The following is a 13,433-nucleotide window of genomic DNA, read 5'->3' as shown; positions in this document are numbered from 1 at the left end:
GAACAGAAATGAGGTTGACTGTGGGGCACAGTAGGTCAATGTGAAAGATATAAAAATCAGCACTGAAAGAACCTCTCTCTGGAGTGACAAAATGGCAGGTGAACAGGGTTGTCACCCTTCCAAAATCCCCTCTCAACCTTTTCTCTACAGCTCTAACAGAACACTGTCCGTGCTAATGCTGGCCATATGGAGCGATGGTTCCGAAACCACACTGAAGCCTTTGGGTTGTAATACCACAAGGACACTGCAATTTAGGTCTAGGGTAGGAATTCACAGTATTGTTGACCAACACAAATGATATTTCTGCAGTGTTAACATGTGTAGCTCCCCATGCAGGTACTCATGGTGTAGAAGCAGCATCTCTTCTTAATGTACTTTTGTATTTTCAAGACAAGCTAAGGTAGCTACAGTGACATAATGCTGCCAAATAATATACAGCAAAATGTAATCATAAAATAAAATACATTAAAATAAAATAAAGGGAACTCCTGGAAGAAGAATCATTTGGACATCCCCCCTGGAGATCTGAAAACTAAAGAAAGATAAAAAAAAGTGGGGAAAGGCGAGTCCTTTCTTTGCGATCTGTAAGTGCTGCTTCTTTGTGGAGAATTTTTGAGGAAGTATGAGGTTGATTACAGGAGCATTTATGAATCATGAAACTCTGAAAGCTGCTGACATGTTATTTTTGAAAAACAGTTCTGTCTGCTGTCTTTAGGCTACTGAGATCACAATTGAGAGAAGCCATTTAGGAGGAAGTTTGTCTAAGGTTTGATGGGTGAAGTGTGTATGGTCAGCTGCTTTGAAAATCAGGTTCCTGGGAGCCGCATCAGTCCGGGCGCCCTAAAGCCAAAGTACCTCTAGAAAGTTTTGTGAAGAGAAGACAGTTTGCCAAGTTCTCAGCATGCAAAAGTCCAACTCAGATGGGTAAAATGCTGTGGGTGGGCAACGCTTTTGGAAACTCCAGTCTGTTCTGTGAAGGAAGTCAGACATCAGTTTCACCAGGAGTCTCACTATTGAACTAGCCTACTTATTTTAAAGCTCTTTGCTGCTGTCTTCATTGACTAGTAGAGCAAATACAAAAGACTCTGAGCTTTATTTTTTTCTTTGTGTTTCCCAGTTTCAAGGACCTCAATCCACAATTTAGAAAGCAAGTACAAGTAAAATGTAAATCCCAGTGCATCTCTCTAGAGGGAGAGAAAATCCTGAACTTTCACTTCTTTCTTCTGTGTGAAATAATAGGGTCCTTGAGAAGACTGAAGTGAGCGGGATGTTGCTGAAAGAAATCTTGGAGAGAAGAGAGCTCCAGTTAATACATTTCACATCTGTTCTTCACTAAAATGATGGCCCTTCTGCCCCTATGAGTCAGTCACACAAGCAGCCCACCTCCAAGAAGGGCACTGAGCATTCGCACAAGTGCCTCTTTCTGTGAGTCCCACAGAGCTACGTATTTACCTTTCATAAACCAATCCAGAGGCTAAAACCTTCTCTACCTCCCCTTTCATTGTGAGAAAACCCACAGCGAGCAAACCACAGCAAGCTCCTGCCCCTGCTGTGGGTCAGTCTGCAGCAATCTTCCCCAAAATGGCTTGAGCAGATGTAGTCTGGAGGGGCTGTGGCATGTCTAAGGCTGAGGTCACAAGTTTGCCCACACAGAAGTGCACTCAAAGTAAAGCGTGAAGGGTCAGGCCCCAGTTTGATCTGGGAAATGTATATACTACACACACTTGCCAAGCTAATGTTAAACAGCATTCTCCCTCAGTTGTTTAAAATACAGGAGTTAGGACTCTTAAAATTGCACAGGGTTTTCCTCTAGGACAAGCAAAGCCTCAAGCAAAGCAGCCCTTTTCCTCCAGAAGTGTTTGCAAGCTCAGCTGCCCTTCCACAGCACAGTATGTGAAGGAAGAGAGCAAGATATGAAAACAAAAACTGAAACTCCCTTTGCTGGGGGAGGAGAAATCATTTTGCTTTTAAACTTCCCTGCCTGGGAATTTTTCTTTAGGGAAACTTTGAACCAGGCTGTACTTTCCATCCTAACTGTTAAAACCCTTTATATGGTTTCAAAGAGCAAGGCTATTTTCTCCTGAGCCCGGGAAGCTGCTTCCAGTTTCACTCCGGTCCTGAGCAGTGGAAGCTCAGTGGGACAGGTCTGAGTGTGGGAATGAAGAGGCAGTGATTGCCTGTCAGCCTTCTCAGTGAGAAACAGATCTACATCTTTGCAGGGCCCTCAGGAACCACAGGAGCTGCATGGTTATGTGAATAAGTAAAAATCTATCATTTAAAGCTTTGTTCTGTGTACCTAAGGAGACCTGCTTTCCTACAAGAGTGTCCTATTGCCTCTTCCTTTCTTTCACTCACTACACCAAAACCATAAGCCCTCAGTCTCACTGAGTAGGAAGCACCATCTGCTCTGGTGAGTCCAGAGCCACACACGTGATGACTGACATTAGCAAGCAGCATGTAGAGCGGCTGCATTCTGCCTACCTTTCCCTTAGCAAGGGCATTCATTTGGATCTCCATCTTTGACCCAGCTGCTGATTTTCATGAATTTCATAGGCACTTAATTCTCTTTGAGCCTCGGTCTCTCTGTCAGTTTGATAGAAAGCAGGTTCAGAACATACTGGCTGATAGACAGCCAGATGGCATGATCACAGAAATTTCATTCTCTGTGGGAAATGAGGCTAGAAGCACAGGGATGTGGGATGGATTAATGGAATAAGGTTAAAAAGTCAAGACTGTATATTTTTTTTTTTCAGTGTTGGTAAAGCCTTGAGAATGCTGTTCATGGAACTGTATCACTTTTCCTTGAACACCAGGTAGGTACTGGCTCCCTCAGATACTCCAGTAGTGGATTTTTCTCATTTTTTTATTGCAGTGTGTGGCTGAAAAAAGATAAGTAAGACTCCTTCTGATTTCATATATTTGCCAGTGCTCTTCAGGAAGCACAGAGGTGTGTGTTTTTTAAACCAACGAACTTCAGGTCTCCACAAGGAGTACAATACCCTTCACAATGAAGAATCACAGAGGTGTCAAAACAGTGCTGGGATTTCAACACTGAATTTCTAACAAGGCACAGATTTTTCTGCATCGGGATATGACTATCAAATATCCACTCGTCCACCCCAGTTAGGTTCCTGCTTCGAATAAGTTGCACCCATGTGCCTCATGTCTGTAGTGAATCCACTGGCAAGGGGAGCTGCTTATTTATTTTTATTATTATTCATTTCCTGTGGATCAATAAACTCTGTCTGCTTCAGCTCAGCTGGCAAAGCCAGGATGTCTTTTGTCTTATGTTTCAGTAGACAACTGTTTTCTAAAGAATATGCCATGTGTAATGTGGAACTGCTAGCCAAAGGAATGGTGACAGAAGAATCCACAGTCACAAATGCAGCGTCGCCACGTATTTTGAGGGGCCCAGGAGAACTGCAGCCACAGTATTTACTTTCCTGTCATGCTAGGACCTTGATGCTCACCAACCAACAATTAAAACCAACTGAAAGTTTCCAGATTGCAGCTAATGAGAGGGATATAGATTGCTCACAGACTGGAGTTATGAAAGTTTATGGACAAAGTTCTCTTCATGGCAGATGTTGGGTCAGTGTCTGCCTTTACTGTTTAAACAGTGGCAATCCAGCAACACTGTGAATCTGGATGTGCTGGGTGCCACAGAGTTTTGTGCTACAGACTGTCTCCTACTGCCAGCTCAGCAAATAACACCCAACTAACTGAGCACAAATGGCCACTCCTCGGAAACACCTGGATTTAAGAGTGAGCTGTTTGAGACATGCCAGCCCTGTTTGTCAAAGCAGTGATTAAGCATACTCACATAGAAATTGAAATGAAACCCAAAATACAGATCCAAAGTGGAGGTATCCAAAACTAGAAGCCTCTTTAGAAACTGTTGGCCTGGGAGTTTAGGAGTTGTCTTTAATTAAAGGGGAGCAAGAACTTACCCCACATCTACACATGTGTCTGTAAGAATCGGAATAAGGCTGTGCTGAAGTTCCATCTAGTCCAGCATCTTGCCTCCAACAGTGGGCAGTGACATACCAAGCAGCCAAGCAGGCCAAGGTCCTGCATTCAAACTGCAGTGTCTGCTGGAGGTGCACATGGAAATCTCATTTTTAACTGGTTCTTCTTTTATCAGTGTGCTAGATGGTGCTGGTTTCGTTTTGGACTAAGATCTGCAGATTTCAGTGGACGGTCTCCCACCCTCCATGTGGGGTCATTCTTCTCAAGAATGTAAGAAGCAGATTATTGCCTGCAGTCTTTACTGAATTCTGCAGCAGTAGTCCCTACATAATCCCATCCTTGCAGAGATCCTTCTTGGACATCTCTGTACCACACCTGGCAAGGCACTGTTTTAGTAGAGAGCTAATGCTCAACTAGTCTGCCCCCAGATCATGCTGTAGAAATACTTATTCCTCATAGTACCTATATATCCTCTCTAGGCACACACGCTATGGGACTTTTTGCATTGGAAGAGAATGAAGCATCCCAGTAGGTCACCTTGTACTCCTATCTGATCCAATGGCCTACCAGGAATGTAAGTCCTGCTCCTGGAAGCAGCCTGTGCTAACAGCAGGTCTTACAGGGTGTTCTGACCATTGTGTACCACTTCAGGACCTGGCCATACAGAGACCAACTGTCCCAAGTTGCAGCCCCTCTCCAAGACCTCTTGCTGTGGAGTGGTTTTCTTACACCTTCCCCATCTGAGGTCCCACTGAGTCATGGGACTTCCAGACCAACTTCCTCTACCATCCCCAGCAGCCGAAAGAGGAAGCCTGGTGATGGGGTTCTGGTCACTGCAGGATCCTATATTCATTCCCTTTTCCTCTTAGGTCTCCAGGCACAGCACCAGTGGGTACTGTCCAATGCTCCTCAGATGCCTTCAGGGTGGCATGTCCTGAGTCCCCTTCTGATTCCCTACCTGTTTGTACTTTCCTGACCCCTTGACCTTGATCTTCCTCTCTTCTCTCCTTTGAGTACCCTATGATCATTTGGCTTTCACCAAGTCTTTTCATAGGTCATTCACATGAAGAATTTTTCTCTTGTCCTGTGGTGCCTTAATTTCTTTCAGAAACATCACTGATGGACCTTTAGGTCTCTGGAAATTGTTGCTGGGAATCTATATGGTTGACCTTGTGGTTTTCATTTCACTTGCTATGATCCTTTCTATTTTCCATTCTTGGATACAACTTCTATTTTCTGAAGAAAGTCTTCTGCTTCTAATAAATGTCTTTGTCCTGCTGTTAGTCATGTCAGCTTTCCTTTTGGACTTTCCAAAGTCTTTGTCCATACGCAGCAGCTTAGAGCAAATGTACTCCTGCACATTATGTTTAAATAGCCACCATGCAAACGTTTTAGCCTTAAAGAATCCATTTTAGATACTTTCAAAAAAGTTCCTTGTTCCTATGCAATTTTATTGTAGTTGGGGATTTTTTGTTTTGCTTTTGTTTTCTAGGCAAGAATGTTGAGCAGGGGCATTCTGAACCAGGTTCTGCATGCTTCTCAGGGCTTATATAAAAGTTTCTTCTCCACTTGTAGGCTCTTTGATGCAGCAACACTATTTTCTTTTTCTGCAGCATCAGTCCCTGCCTGATGTGACATTTGCCCAATATGCATATGGGGAAATGATATCTCCTGTTGCTGTTGCACTTGTTGCCCTGTCAGCAACTCTGATCTCCCTCAGCATGAAAAAGATATAGACATTTGATCCAATCCTGATATGGATTATTTCTGACTTGGGCCAGGAATGTCAGGCTAACTAGGTTTTGAGCTGCTTGTAAACACAGTTAGCTTGTTTCTTTGACTAGGCACAAAGCTTTCTCTGACACATATTACCACTTCTCTACTGCTGCTGTCTCCTCTGTCTTATTTTATACTTTGCACCCTGATCAATTGCCTTCTTCCCTTCAAGTTTCTGATACACACAGTAGGAGAACATCCCTTTTTCAAGTCAGGAATCCTTGCTTCCCCATCTTGTTTGTTAGACTTCTAGTATTTAAAAAGTAGCATATTTTGTTTATTTCTCTAGATGGTACAGGATTCTTCTTGGTTTATTCTTCTTCTTTCTTTCTTTTTAAGTTTCACCAAATTATTGCTATTGGAAGCATGGCAGCTGACACTACTGTGGAGCTCCTGGCCTCCAGCTTACCATATGACTGCCTGATTTTTGCCTCCAGAAATCCTCTCCCCTCTTCCCAAGGTTACTGCTTCATAACACTGTGTCCAAAGGCTCCCTGAAGCTTTCCCCAGGAGTCTGCCCAGATATTCCACACTATTCAGCAAGTAGATAGTGCATCCAGCAGTCTAATCACCATGCATTATCCCATGCTCCCAGGACAAGACTCCAAGCTGCAAAGCCTTCCCCCACCTCAGCAGCATTGGCTCTGTATAAGCCTGGAGGTTGGACTGCTCAGTGATGATCGCAAAGAGACTGTCAGTGTATATGTCATCTGTCTGTTGCCCTGAAATCTTTTAGTTCAGATTTCATGGCCTCAAGGAATTGGATACTGGGCCAATTGCAATGGATATGCATAGTCATTACCTATGAAATGAGTAGATAATGATTTACAGGGCTCAGAGGAGCAAACTGAGCACTGCTTACCCACTTACTATTTAAACAGCCAGCTGCTGCTTTAGTTTGATTATGATTAGGAAGGTTCTGATGGGTTCTGTCCCATTGCAAGCACAGATCCTTGAAAGTAGACCCATTTGGATGCTAAAACAAGGAGACAGGCAAACTCCCCCTCTGGCAGGTGTTCTACATCACCCACTACCACCTGTTTGGGTCTGCTGTGATCCCACAGTGAGTTTTTGGTTTCTGTCTTACTACTTGTCACCCACATCCAGGGAGGGTAAGTGAGGAAAAAAACCACAGTATAAGGGACACTGAAATAAATCACTGTTGGTAACTGTATACTATTACATTGCTTTGTGCTCAGATACACTTTGGATCTTCCTTTTTGTAAACCGGTAGGACATTTTACAAAAAATTCAGTTCAATTGCCCTGAGCAGAGGCATTCCAAGGGAGTCAGAAATGGTGACTTGGAAACAAAAAACCTTGCACTAAAATCAGTGTTGGGATTGAGACATGTTCAGCCTCTTTGGTTACATCTCTATACTGACAGATGGACTCTCATTTGCCCATAAGTTTCAAAGCAAATATCTACTGCCTGAGAGCTCCACAGGCACAGAACACTTTGTGGCTTAAGAGGCAATAGCAAAACAGAGAGCAGCAACACCCAACGAGGACAGTGAAGCACCAAGTGTGTAGTGAAATGGCCACTGGAACAGCAATTGCATAGGAGGTAGCCTAGGATGGAGCTCAACCTGCCTAGAGACAAAAGATCAGGACAACTAGACAAGAGAGCATGCTTATCTGAATTTCCATCAAGTCCCTGGGAAATACTTTCTTCAAAACAGTAGGATACCAGGCTCTCCCAGACCTCAGCCTCCACATTCCTTCAGCCCAGGACTCTGCACACAAGCTCTTGTCAGCAAAGCCTTTAGTAACCTTGCTGATGTTCGTAAGAGATGGAAAGGGGAACAACTGTTTCTTGAGGGGGAGGATAAGGAAACAGGTGACAAGTGGTGGGAGGATGTGCAGTGAGAAAAGGAGAAATGAAAAATAGAAAGTTTTCACTAGGGCTTTGACAAAGCTTTCCTAAGTGTAATGGAACGAGACGGCAGAGTGGGCAGAGGCAACTTGGTGGCCTTTTAAAAGAGGAAGGAGTGACGAATACGTGAAGATATTAAACTGACCTATAGCTCAAGCTCTGGGGGTTCACACTGAGATAATTTTGAGAAGCTGCAGGTCCAAGTTGCCCGCCCACTGACACAGGCTATTGCCTCATCACTGACTTTGTCTGAAATAACCATCTGAACATACCATAGGCACAAGACTGATACATTGACATAAACTGAGGTGACTGTGGCTAATTCAGTTCACTAGGATGTGGACTGTGGGGTCAAGGGATTTCATTCTTGATCCCTATCAAGTTTAGTTTAATAAGTGACCATCTTATTAAACCAGAAACCTCCTGATCCATCATAGCCTAACTTGCCATGCATCAAGACCTGCCAAGAAGTCATTGAGACTTGATACCATTTTAGCCACTTGGTTGCCTTTAGATGTCCTTTTCTCTGTGTTTCACAAACTCCTTTGTTGCATTAGCTTGCAGAAAGCATTAGAGAAGGTTTACAAAAGCACTGTAAGCTGTTCTTTTGGTCTGTTATCTTTCCTCTAGGGAGCTGAGTTCCAGGCAAGGTTTAATCCCTTGCATGATTCAGAGAAGAGCACTAATAGTCATCTAGCATGGTTGTCAGGGTGCAACAAGGCTCCAGAAGAAATCCCAGAGTGTCAGGGCAGGACCTGGCAGCCAGTGCCCATCCCACTACCCTGGTCAGGGCAGCCTGGGCAGAGGAAACTTCAGCCCCAGGCATGCAGCATCTCCACAAGAATGGGTCCATGGCAGGTAGGGCAGGGGTGTGGGGAGCTGGAGACCAGCCCAGTTATGGCACTGGGGCAGAGATTCTGAAATGGGATCCTGTGCTCTGGTCAGGGTAGAGGTGGGGAGCCCTGGGTGGTTGAAATGGGTGCTCTGGTCCCTTCATACAGTTGGGGGAGCCCTCGGGCAGCTGGGTCAGGTACAAACAGGGCTGGTAGAGCCCTCAGGGCCCTGACAATGCCATTGACCAAGACCAACACTTTTGATCATCTCTGCTTATATTAAAGAACCACAGAGAAAAACCTTCTCCAGCAAATGAATTACAAAACTAAGCTTAATCCACTGTAATAAAAATTAATGTTACCTTGGTCACATGCTCTGAAAACCACAGAACCAAAGAAATGCCAGGCTGACTCTTGAAGCCAGCTTTGCACTGCTTCTGGAGAGTTGGTTTAGCTCTGAGTACAGCAATCAGTGTGTGTGCTAGCAGAAGCTGCTAATAAATGGCAAGTACTCTCAATGACAATCATGACTTGTGGCTCCTGCTCAGTTAGGTAATCAGCTGTTTTATAAAGGGTGAGATGACAGTGTTAGATGATAGGTTGGACTCGAAGATCTCGAAGGTCTTTTCCAACCTGGTTAATTCTATTCTATTCTATTCTATTCTATTCTATTCTATTCTATTCTATTCTATTCTATTCTTCCCTTCTGTGGGAAGTATTAATGCATCATTTTTCCTCTCTCTCCTTAGCCACTCATTTCCACAAAACTGGTAATAGTTTAGTATTTTTGAAACCATGCTTCCTCTATTGATCTTTGCTGAATAGATTCAAAAGTTATTAGGAACAGCTAGATGGTTGTAGCGATGTTGACAGAGGCAGACACAAAGCATTATTGTCTTTAGAAAGCACTCAAGTTTATAGCAATGCAGATTTTTAAATCACATTAATAGCCAGCAAATAGCTACTGGTATGAGGATTATGTTTAATTTCTACACATCTGCCTCATTGACAGTCTGAGAAGCTAAAAGAAGCTCACTAAGTGGCCACTGCTTATACTTCATACCTTGATGGTTTTCTCCGGGAAGGAGTAATTGCACAGTCAGGACATGTGAGGAGGGCTTGCAAAAATGCTATCAAAGACTAAAAATGTTTCTTTTGTATCTGTCCTGGATATGCTGGAACAGAATCCTAGGCAAGCTAGAAGCTGCAGGTCATTAGCAAGTTGGAGTCAGCCCGGGCAGGTATATTCCATACTCAGCAGAAAGGGAGAACTTTGCTGAGGTTGTAGGTTCTTCCTAGTCTTTCTCCTCCTGGTTCTTCCCATCTCTGGAGGGGTTCATTCTCTGTTCTACTCCTGAAGACTGCTTTCCCATTTATTGTGGCAACTGCATGTTTGCTGCACTGATTATTATTTATTATACCTTATATTGGCATTGGTATTAGCTTGGCTATTTCATCAAAACCATTTTTATTTCAATCCATGGATCTAGTTCCCTTTCTCTGCTGGGGAGGGGCCATCAGGTGATAGAGCAACTGCTATAGTTTAGTGCTTGAGTACAGGCTAAGTGATGAAAATATCCAAACTCCATGTCTCTCAAAGGTGCAGTTATCATATTTCACATGATAGACTTTTCCTTCTTGTACCTTGAGACTTGAGGGACTGGAGGTTGATGCTTTTGCTGATGCTGAGCTTCTTAATAGCTCAAACGTCTTATTGCTTCATGTGAGTATTTGTTTCTCAGGGCTGTTCAAGTCGTAGATACAAACATTTGTAAGTAGTTTCTCCTTAGGACTATTTAAAATACGACGAAATCTACACTTCCTATTGATGTGAGCTTTTGTTTACTCATTCCTGTATTTTTGAAAAAAGAACAGATGCTGCTTGAATGTTTCCTGTAAGGCAGATTAAACACATTCTAGAGAGCACACCTGAGCCAAGGGTCAATCTTACTCAGCAAGCCAGCCAGAGACAAACTACTGCATGGTTTCCCAGTTTTGGTAATGAAGGCTTACAAAGAAGATTGTAAAGCATTTGGTTTTATTTAAACTTCTGCAAACTACTGAAATACATTTTGAAAACTGTTGCTTTCCTGGCCTGCAGAGAATAGCATCTGGGTTTCTACCTACAGTACTATTTAATTTGGAGAATTCCAGGTCTTGCAATACATTGGTCTGGCAGCTTTCACAGCAGAATTACAAGCTGAGTGGTTTCCACTACCGCCCATGCCTACAGTTCTGCCCTTCTGAGAAGTATATTTCTCACAAGACTTCAGCTTCTTTCCAATTAAAGTCTGAAATGGCCTTGTCACATCTGTGCACCGCTGTACTCTGATTGTGAAGCACCTCGTTCAACTCATCTCACTGCTGTTGGCTTCAAAATGTTAATGTTCATGCCCAGGACAAGCATTCTGTTTCTTCTATGGGAGGCTTGATTACCTCAGAGAGTTGTGCCAATTTTGTTAGGGAAAAATAATCTCTTCAAAGCTCTCTCCTAAGCAGAGTAGTAAAAACAGGTTGGTGACATAAAAGCTGTGATCTGTTGCCATGTATGGCTGGGAGGAATTACTGAAAAGTTCATTGCATTCCCTCTTTGCCCTCTGAATCAGTCCAGGTATTACAGGTAATGCATTTCAAAAGCAAAAGAGAAATCAGTGTTTCATGAGGGTTTAACATGTCAAAGCTAACCAAACAAGCAGTGGAGGCATCATTTGTTTGTGATTATGTCCACGGGTTATTCTGTAAACTGTATCTTAAGATAAAACTCTAGTTTGATCATTTTCAGACAGGGCCTGGGCAGTTTTCAGGAGAGGCATGAAGGGACAAAGTAATACTTCTTTTTCTTTTTTTTTCAGGAAAAGCCTTTTACTGCTGTTCATTCAAAGACAGAGCCATTTTTAGCTGGTCAGTCTGAGTGATTTTCTTAAATGAAGATGGGGGATTACAAGTCACAGGATGCTTGGCCATGTTTCCAGGAGAGAACATAACATTTGTCTCCAATCTGTCTAAAGCGGCCAACCAAAATGGCAGCTTCCTCCAGCCAAAAAAAAAGCAGAATCAGATGAATTTAAAAATCTCACAAACATTTCAGTATGTAGCTACATATGCCATGGAGACTGAGACATTTCTTACTGATAGTGGAAGCAGAATATTTATATTATAAATTATTCTTGATGGCTCTGAATGATAAATGTCAAAATAAATGATCATAGAAGGAAATCTATTCTAGTTCCAATCTGCTTTGAAGATGCTTATTCAACCTGAAGAAATTGATGGAACTGTTATTTTTCAGAAGCCTTTGGTTTTCTGCTTTCATCTACAGTTTCTAAATGCAGATCTATAAAGTTTTTCCAACACATCTGGCAGGCCTGAATTCCTCCTGAGATGACTTCCTAACTTCTTCACCCACCTCTTCACCCTTCGCTCTCTTTACCTACCTGTTCTGCTATTTTACCTTGCTAAAGCTTTGAATCGTGGAGTTATCTTCATGAAATGAAGAAGGCTGGGGAGGGACTTCTCAGGATAGCAGGTAGTGATAGGACTAGGGGGAATGGAATGAAGCTGGAGGTGGGGAGAATCAGGCTGAACGTGAGGAGGAAGTTCTTCACCATGAGACTGGTGAAGCCCTGGAATGGGTTGTCCAGGGAGGTGGTTGAGGCCCCATCCCTGGAGGTGTTTAAGACCAGGCTGGATGAGGCTCTGGCCAGACTGATCTAGTGTGGGGTGTCCCTGCCCACGGCAGGGGGGTTGGAACTAGATGATCCTTGTGGTCCCTTCCAACCCTGACTGATTCTATGAAATGTCTGGTCAGTTATAAAAGCTCATGTTTGGAGCTCTTTATCTGGTAGAAATGGGAGGTGAGAGGGACCACGTAGTCAGTGAAAAGGAGCAAAGCATCTCTTATCTCCTCGAATCACCTTTGTCCTCTGTCTTAGGAATGACTGCACTTCACAATGAGTATTGCAGATAAATATTTTTTTTTCTTTCCTTGCTGATATTTGAGTACAAAATTCTAAATGTTTATAGAAATTGATGCAAGAGACAGCAGTGAGAACCTTATTGGGATCTTAGTCCGAATTCTGTTCAGCTTCTGTTTTTCACTTACTCTGGGTAGGAAAAACACAATTAAAAAAATGTGGATACAATTATTACAAGTGTTTTACTGTCCAGTGTAGAACTGGATACTCCATCTATACAAAGGAGTTGTGAAATTGCACTGGTTGTTCAATCTTCAATAGGATCTTATTTTCCCACAGGTACTCCTCCCTCTCTACTCTGCCCTGTTGAGGCCACATCTGGAATACCATGTCCAGTTCTGGGCCCCTCAGTTCAAGAAGGACCTCAGGGAACTGCTTCGAAGAGTCCAGTGCACAGCCACAAAAATGGTTAAGGGAGTGAAACATCTGCCTTATGAGGAGAGACTGAGGGAGCTGGGTCCCTTTAGCGTGGAGAGGAGAAGCCTAAGGGGTGACCTCATTAGTGTTTGTAAATATATAAAAGGGTGAGTGACAAGGGGATGGAGCACGACTCTTCTCGGTGATGCCCAATGACAGGACAAAGAGCAATGGGTGGAAGTTAAGGCACAGGAAGTTCCATGGAAACTGAGGGGGGGGGAAATTCACTGTGGGTGACATAAAAAAATTCACTGGGACAGGCTGCCCGGGGGAATTGTGCAGTCTCCTTCTCTGGAGATATTCAAAACCCGCCCGGATGCGTTTTCCCGTGTGATCTGCTATAGGTGAACCTGCTCTGGCAGGGGGCATGGACTAGATGATCTTTCGAGGTCCCTCCCAACCCTTAACATTCTGCGATTCTGTGGAAAAAACCCGACATGAAGCATTTCTAGGAACCGACGCTAGGTGGCAACAACACGCTGTGGAGCCTCGCCGGAGGCTGGGCGAGCAGGCTGCTCAGTGCTCCCCACTCACTCAGAAGGGGGGGAGAGGGGGGGAAGCATTTTCAGGACTGCTAGAAACATTTCCA

The sequence above is a fragment of the Dryobates pubescens genome, chromosome 9, assembly GCF_014839835.1.
Source record: "Dryobates pubescens isolate bDryPub1 chromosome 9, bDryPub1.pri, whole genome shotgun sequence".
NCBI lineage: Eukaryota > Metazoa > Chordata > Aves > Piciformes > Picidae > Dryobates > Dryobates pubescens.
The sequence above is the reverse complement of the archived record's forward strand: the minus strand, read 5'-3'. Positions refer to the sequence as shown.